Source organism: Equus quagga, chromosome 11 (genome assembly GCF_021613505.1).
Source record: "Equus quagga isolate Etosha38 chromosome 11, UCLA_HA_Equagga_1.0, whole genome shotgun sequence".
Taxonomy (NCBI): Eukaryota; Metazoa; Chordata; class Mammalia; order Perissodactyla; family Equidae; genus Equus; species Equus quagga.
The window spans coordinates 22,000,586-22,008,804 of record NC_060277.1 but is presented as its reverse complement, the minus strand read 5'-3'; positions in this window follow the sequence as shown (position 1 = coordinate 22,008,804).

The window sequence follows — 8,219 nt, the reverse complement described above, 5'->3', positions numbered from 1 at the left end:
CCATATTCATTTTATATGTAGGTTTTTCTAGTTCTGACTCAGTTTCAAATCCAATAAAACATTGAAAAACATTCTTTACTTTGCCATTAGTTTTTTTGGGGAGGGGCCTACTGCCTGCATCAAAATATTTTATTATTGAAAATACTGTTACTTCATACCAACAATTTTTTTTTGAGGAAGATTTGCCCTGAGCTAGCTACTGCCAATCTTCCTCTTTTTTCTGAGGAAGACTGGCCCTAAGCTAACATCCATGCCCATCTTCCTTTATTTTATACGTGGGACGCCTACCACAGCATGGCTTTTTGCCAAGTGGTGCCATGTCCCCACCAGGGATTCGAACCAGCGAACCCCAGGCCACTGAGAAGCAGAATGTGTGCACTTAACCGGTGTGCCACCAGGCCAGCCCATACTAACAATTTTTAAAAGGCTTCATGCTCTCAGTATACAAAAACATATTTGATTTTGGATTGGTGTTTATGGCCATTCAGTGAAGCTAACCAAACACAAAGGTCAGTCAGCAATTATTGTAGAAGAGGTTCATTTGATTACAAATATTTGTGTTCTTCTTGAGCTACCTTAAGCAAAAATGGGGAACTTATTGTTAGAATATTAAACTATCGCTTAGAACCTAAGGGCAAAAAATGCTATCAAATCTCAAGAAAGACAAGAACTGAAAACTATAGAGTTGTCAACATCTAAGGCATTTATTGTCTCAAACTCTTTTCCACTGAGACCATATGGTCATTTGCCTATTTTTCTCTGTAAAATGAGTTCATTCTTCAGTCTCTCTCTGCAGAATGACTCTCTGCTTTTTTAGCCAGACACATCCAGTTTTTCATCTCTGCAGCTCATTAAAACCTTATTTCCACATGTTGAAAATTGTTAGGTGTAGGAAGAATGTATGTTAATATACATAATGTTAAATTACAGCTCTATGATAGGTTTTTATTACTCATTATGGAAGAGGCATTTTTAAGTTTAGAGAAGGTGAAAGTTGTGATGAAAATGCTAGAACTAATGGCGAATGCAGTGAAATCAGCCACACGCCTTCAGATAGATGTGAGGATAAAACGAATGAACGGGCCTGAACCTTATTTACCATCACAAAACACCAAGCAAAAAGTAGAAATTCTGACAAATATGATGAAAATATTTGAAATGTGAATGTTTGTTAACTAACAGAGTGAACATATTCCATTCTGTTGGTGACAGTCTCAAATTCTAGTAAAAATCCATCCAAGCTTAAGTGCCATTTTGAAACACACGATAAACACCAGGAAAAACTATAGAATTTTTCATAGCAAAGTAAAAGAACAGATAGTCAATCCTTGTGATCAGTGATGCACAATATGATCGGGATGAAAACGCAAAGTCCATAGTACCCTCATCTATAGTGTAACACACAAGGAAAGGCAAGAGCTACTAATGCTGATAGGCCATAAATCCGATGAAAACTAGAAATATAATCTCTGTTCCATTACAGTTTTTTTTCTTGGGGGAAGTGGGGGACTGTAGATTATTAAAAACTAGCATAACTTTAAAAGCAATTGTTTAAAACTGCTGCTTGATTTCCATTTATGAATAATATTGGTGACACACTTACCAAAGTTTCTAGAAAATAAATGTTGGGAAAGATGATCTGGGGATTTTCTAAAATAACACAGATTGTGGTAGCCTTACAATGACGGCCAAAAGTAAACATTTATGCCCTAAAGTCATTGTAGACTGATGGATCCACTTATATTGTGAACTCAGCCTTATGTATAACATTTTTATTTCAAATACAAGCTGAATACAAGAGCATCCAGTAAAATAAGTTATTTTGTCAAACTTGACAATTCATGCAACTGAAGAAGAGCGTTTTAACCCATTAGTAAGTTTGTGATGAACTACAATGTAAAATGATATCGTGAGTGATTTAACTCCTCTGGGCAGAGGGAGCTTCTGTGGATTCACGAGGGCATTCCGGGAACAAATGCTGCTCTCTGCTATTGCACGCACAAGGGAGCTCTCCCCTCTTGAAAAACCCAGGGAGATTTCTGAAAGCCCTTACTGAGGCTCTTGACTTTATCAGTCATGTTAAAGGCAGGCCTATGCATCTTGGATCTTTTTCTGAAAGTGGAGTGACTAAGGTTAGTGTTTTCTCGGGAAGTCCTTGCTTGTCTGTCCAAATGGTTTGAGGAACTTCAAATTTTTCTGGAGGAAAATTTATGTGAGATCATGAGATAATCAGCATCTTGCTTTGCAAATTATAACACCTCAAGATTTATTTGCTTATCTGAACAGCCAAACATTTATTTTTTCAAAAGATGAGATTATATCAATATTTACCATGAAAGATGTGATTGTAATAATTGCAAAACTGGATCAATGGAATACCCACCTTGATCAAGATGAGTTGAATTCCTGTGATTATTTCTGAACCACTTGGTTACAAAGTTACATAAAAGATGCCCTATACTAAAGTCATTTTAAACCCTGTTAAGAAGTACTAAGAAACACCTGATAAACAAGCTCTCTAACCGTCTTCCCTAAGAAGACTACATCCATGAGCGGCTAAGAAGCAGTTTTTGTTTTCATCATTTTTTTTTTTAACCCAAACTTGACACATTCAGAAGAATAGATTCAAGAGACCATTTCAGTTTGTTGAATGACAGTCACCCCGTTTTGGTCAGGAATGATTTCTCAGTGTCCAACCCCATCAGAAAAGTCAATTGAATACCTTCTACCATTTTAGAATACACACGTGAGAGGATATTCTCAATGATAAGTAACAACAAAACTAAAAATGGAATTGTCACATTGATATAAAACCTTATTTTCATCTTAAACTGAATAATATCAAATTATTATCCTTTACCTACTGACTAATCTTAAATTGTTTTATTCTTATCACTGAGGAAATTATTTCGAATTCTCTTTTAAGATTAGATTCACTATTACATAAATTTTGTTTATTTTATACTTTAATTTTAATTCCTAATTGATAACATTTTATTTTCATCTTATTTGTTTTTATAGTTATCTTCTCTTTATAACAAGTAATAGTGATTTTTCAGTTACATAGCAATAAAGGTTTTTTTTAAATAAGTGTGTTAAAGGTAAATTTTGTTTATAAAAATGTAAACAAAAAGCACTTACATGCTGATTTGACAAAAATCATGAAGATAGAAATGTAAATAACTGAAGTTTTGAAAACTCTGGTGGGGATTTATAATCATGAATATTTCCTCACTGCAAGATTTACCTGATCTAACAGTTTGGGAGAAATAGCAGGAACTTTGGAATTAGGCAGATGCCAGCACAGCCACAAACTAGCCGTGTGTATCTTGGCAAGTTACTTAGATTCTATGGGCCTCAGTTTCTCTGTTTGTAAAATACATGTAATGATAATTATTTTCCAGATAGATGTTGTGTTAATTAGAATTAGCATATGTTGAAGTACCTGGTCTAATAAATGCTAACTTAATTTTTCAGGCAGTTAAGAAAACTTTACTTAAAAAGCATATTTTTCTGAAAATCAAACAATGTGTCTGGCATATGTATATTCACTTTTTAATGCAAGAATTAGCAAAATAGAAGACCAGCTGCAAAGTCTCCTTAAGATTTTTAGAAAGGCTTTAGAATGGATGGATGAGTCAAATGTCATCAAAACTAAAAAAAGAAAAATGTTAAGATAGTGGAAAGTGAATACAAATTTGAATGGTCTGCCATAGGACTTCAAGTGTGACATGATACTTAGGTTAGCTGTGATAATCAATTGCAGATAAACTTGAATCTTGGATGGAACCAAGATATGGAAGCCAAGAGCTTGACATTTAATCTCAACTCCGAAACTGAACCTAGGTTCTCACTGTCAAAGTGATTTCAAAGAGATTCTTTGCTTCCCTGTCTGAAGTAGGTACTGACTCACAGGAGCATCGCACAATTCTGTCTCGATCCCCACCTTCAGGGTATTGTATGAAGAACACTTGACAATCATTTAGAACTTTAGTAGAGGCAACAACAAGGCCTTTCACATTAGGAACCCAGACATTGGTTCCACCTGAAATATAGGGAAACCCATATTTATTGTCTGGATATTTAACATAAAATACTTACATTTTGCAAACCTTGAGCCCATGAAAGGGGCTCCAGTGATGGTCATATGATACTTGTCATTTCTTAGGTGAAGCTTTTATAATTGTAAATATTACTGAAATTCCATTCTCCATAAAGTGAGCCTGATGTTACTAATGGCAGTTTCCAGGCCTAGTTAGAGACTTTATTCATTCAACAAATATTTATTTGTCCTGAACTCTTGGATATCAAGTGACTATAACACTGGCCCTGGTCTGAAGCTGCTTTCGATGTGCATAGCGAGGCAGCTAATTAGACCAGTGACCGCAGGAGATGCGATCCACATGGGCGCCTCTGATCTGCTCTGGCTTTGTCTCGACACCAGACTGGACATTTATCCCAGCGGCTGTGAGGCACCAAGGCTGACTGCTAGATTCCAGATTCCTCTCAGGACCTGCCTTTCCCCACAAGGAGCAAGACTTGGGGCATCACCCACCTCAGGCCTTGGGCCTTGTTTATTGGAAATTTCACATAAGAGGGCTGAGTCGCAGGCAGCATCCTAAGATGGCCCTAGCTCTTCTTGAGATCACACATACACCCATGCACACACGCACACACACACACACACACACACACCATGTATCAAATAGAATGTTTTTCAAATGCCATCTAAAACACAGGAGAATATTACTGGTGAAGGATTTTTGTGAGGTGACAGTGACTTCATAACTCCCATACAGCAAGCTTTTTGTAAATTAGCTTTAAATATTTCTGATATTTTTCTTATTTGACTGTTAGCTTCTTAAGAGTATCTTCTTTCTATCTCTTCTCTCCAAACGATCTCTAGTAACTGTCTTCTTCCTGTCATCCTGAGCAATCTCACCCTTCCCCTTAGCTTGCCTGTTGCTCTCAGCAAATGTAACATAGTTGGTAGCTGAACTAGGCCCGCTTGTGGTTTCTAAGCACGTGGAAGCCTCAGCTGTCTGTGCCGTAAGTACTATGGTTGGGTTTTATATGATGCCGCAGGCAGACAGAGAGGGACATGTAAATAAGTCCTCCGAAGGAAGCGAATAAGAGCAAACAGGTAAAAGATGTGCAAAGACATGTATCCTGTAATCAGAACACACTAGTCATTCCTTATGAAGAGACTTAAAAATGAGAGTGTAAGGGCATCCACTTGTTGACCCTACACTTAGAAACCTCAATAGGAAGACCTTCCATAATAAACTGAATAGCGTCATCTTTATCTTAAAAAATGTGTAAAACCATTAAAGAATTTGAAGTGAGTGGCATATACTGAGGTTTGGGTTTTATTTATTTATTTTATTTTGGTTTTTGAGGAAGATTAACCCTGAGCTAACATCTGCCGCCTATCCTCCTCTTTTTCTGAGGAAGACTGGCCCTGAGCTAACATCCGTGCCCATCTTCCTCTCCTTTATATGTGGGATGCCTACCACAGCATGGCTTGCCAAGCGGTGCCATGTCCCCACCCGGTACCAGAACTGCGAACCCCGGGCTGCCGAAGCAGAAGGTGCACACTTAATCACTGCGCCACCGGGCCGGCCAGGTGTGGGTTTTAGACGGATCACCCGGCTCTAGTGTTGAGAAGGAATTGGATCTATGGAGAGCAACACTAGGTGCTGATACTGGTCAAGAGGCTGTGGCAGTGATCCAGGTGAGAAATGGCCAGTGTGCGAATTAACATGTTGGAAGTAAGGATGGAGAGAGGGGGACAGATGGGAGAGATGATGAAGAGGGAACACTGATAAGTTGACCTGATGGCATATAGAAGAGGTTAGTGAAGGAAAGGCATATGGAATGGCCTGAATTGAGTGGTGGGTTGGATAAGGATCGATGCAGAGAAGAAGGAGGATTTTTGAGAGAAGAGATGGTAGATTTAGTAAAGAACTTTATTTTACTAGACTTTAAGACCCAATTCCTTTAAAGAGCCAAATTCAAGCACGAGAAAAAGAATTTACCAAGTTTTTGCATTAGAATTCACTGATTCTGTGGAGCGGTTTAATCCTAGCATTGACTCCCCCTAGAAATGAAAACATATCTTTTACATTTTCAGCCAAAATTATTAAGTGCAGGAATATTATTTATTTCAAAATAAAAACAATTCTCTTGAGAATTCAGAAAATTCTTATAATTCTAACAGAGATGATAATACAGAAGAGAAACGAGCATCTTGCTTTAACACTTCATGTTTTCAAACAACCTTTCTACAGAATAAGGCCTCAGGCATAACAAAGAACATAGGAAGAATTGGTCTTGGTCCAACTGAATTTGGCAAAAACAAAACAAATGCATAAAAAAACTAATCAGGGAAATTCATCTATAAAAGAAATTAGACCAGAAATTATAAGAGTCATTATCAGAGAATGAATAGAAAAAAGATAATATTAACACATTTCAGATTACTTATATTCCCCATAGTGCCCTTCACATAGTAAGAGTTAAAAATAATTGCATTTTTTGTTTTGTAGTCTTTTTGTGTTTGTGTGTCTTTGTTTTAGCATATAATAAGGCATTTTTTTCCGTCTGGAATTATTCTCGGTTTTGGTTTGTGGACACTTTTGTTCACTCATTCAACAAACATTTGTTAAGTGCTCACCGAATGCCCGACACTGTTCTAGGTGCTTGGGAACGCAGCAGTGAATAAAACCAAGTACCTGCCCTCATAAAGTTGACCTTCTTGGGGAGCAGACAACAAATAAACATGTGAAAATACAATATGTCAGGCAGTGATAGCTCTAGGAGAGAATAAAGTGATAGCAAGGGACGGAAATTTGAAAATGAAAGTCAAGGGTTGGGTTGGGAAGGTCTTACTGTTAGGTGACATTGGGACAAGACCTGAGGGAAAGGAGGGAGAGAGCCACACAGATATTTGGGCAAAGAATGTTCCAGGCAACAGAACAGCGTAAAGAGAATCCTTAGGTTGTAAGGGCGCATTTATTTAACTGTGGAATTACTTAGCATTTAGGCTTGAAGGTGGGTGCATCTGGACATTTACAACACTTCCAACAAAATATGAGCCATGAGGCCCATCTCCAATCTGATTTTGCTTCCAAATTCTATAGGCTACAATTCTCTTTGAAGAGTAAGAATTAATGAGTTGGTGAAAATGTCAGCTGAGAATTGAATTCAAAGTAACTCTAAAGTCATAAATTCCACAATTGAGATGTAACGGCACAACATCAACTTTAATTGGGTAAGAGATCTAATAACATTTTAAAAATATACTCCACACTTTTTTTTGTTCTGAAGATTATTTTTAATTAAATTGATTCCTATTATTTGTTCTGAAATATCAAAGCTGTTCTTATACTCATTCTAATCTCTTTTCTTGCCTCCTTTTCATTCTTCTGCTGCTGCCAGAGTCCAGGACCCCATAGCTTGTGTTTAGTCTGTTGAAACAGTCTCATAAGTGGTGCCAGGGTCTCCTCTCCAAGGCACTAAGCCAGATTGATCTTCTTTATACCTTCTATCATGTTACATAAGTGCCCAAAGTGTTTCTTGGCCTGCTGCCTGTCAAAAAATATCCCTATGTTTTATTTTGATAGGGAGGCAGTGTCTAAAATAGGGATGACTAGTATCTACATTTAATAGTTGGATAATCAACAATTTCTTCCCTCTCAAGTCTCAGTGGCTTCTGAAAAACAGTTATTTTCTTCTCAGGCTACACATTAGCATCTGTGGGTCAGCTGACATGGATTTGGTCTATGTGTCTTTCCATTCTGGGACCCAGACTAAAGGAACCAGTCCTATCTGGAAGCGGGAAATAAACAACCGCCTTAGTGGAATCAGGATTCCCCTTGAAGCTTTTACTTGGAACTGGCACACTGCCGCTTCTGCTCACATCCCATAGGCCTAAGCAGGTCATATGTCTGCAGGAGGCTCTATAGGTTACAGATCAAAGAGCCTCTTACATAGAAGAGGATAGCATTTGGAGACAAGATGAAGGAGTAATAACATATAGTACTTAATGAATGGCATAAGGCAAATTCTAATAAGTATTACTATTATAATTTACCTTTCCTTGTACCTGCCAGGTGAATTCCCAACCCTGGGTCAGGGTTACTATCCACTTTATCTGTCCTCTATCCAATCAGTAGGAAACTGCTGAGAAAACTACATAAATCTAAGAAATGGTGTCC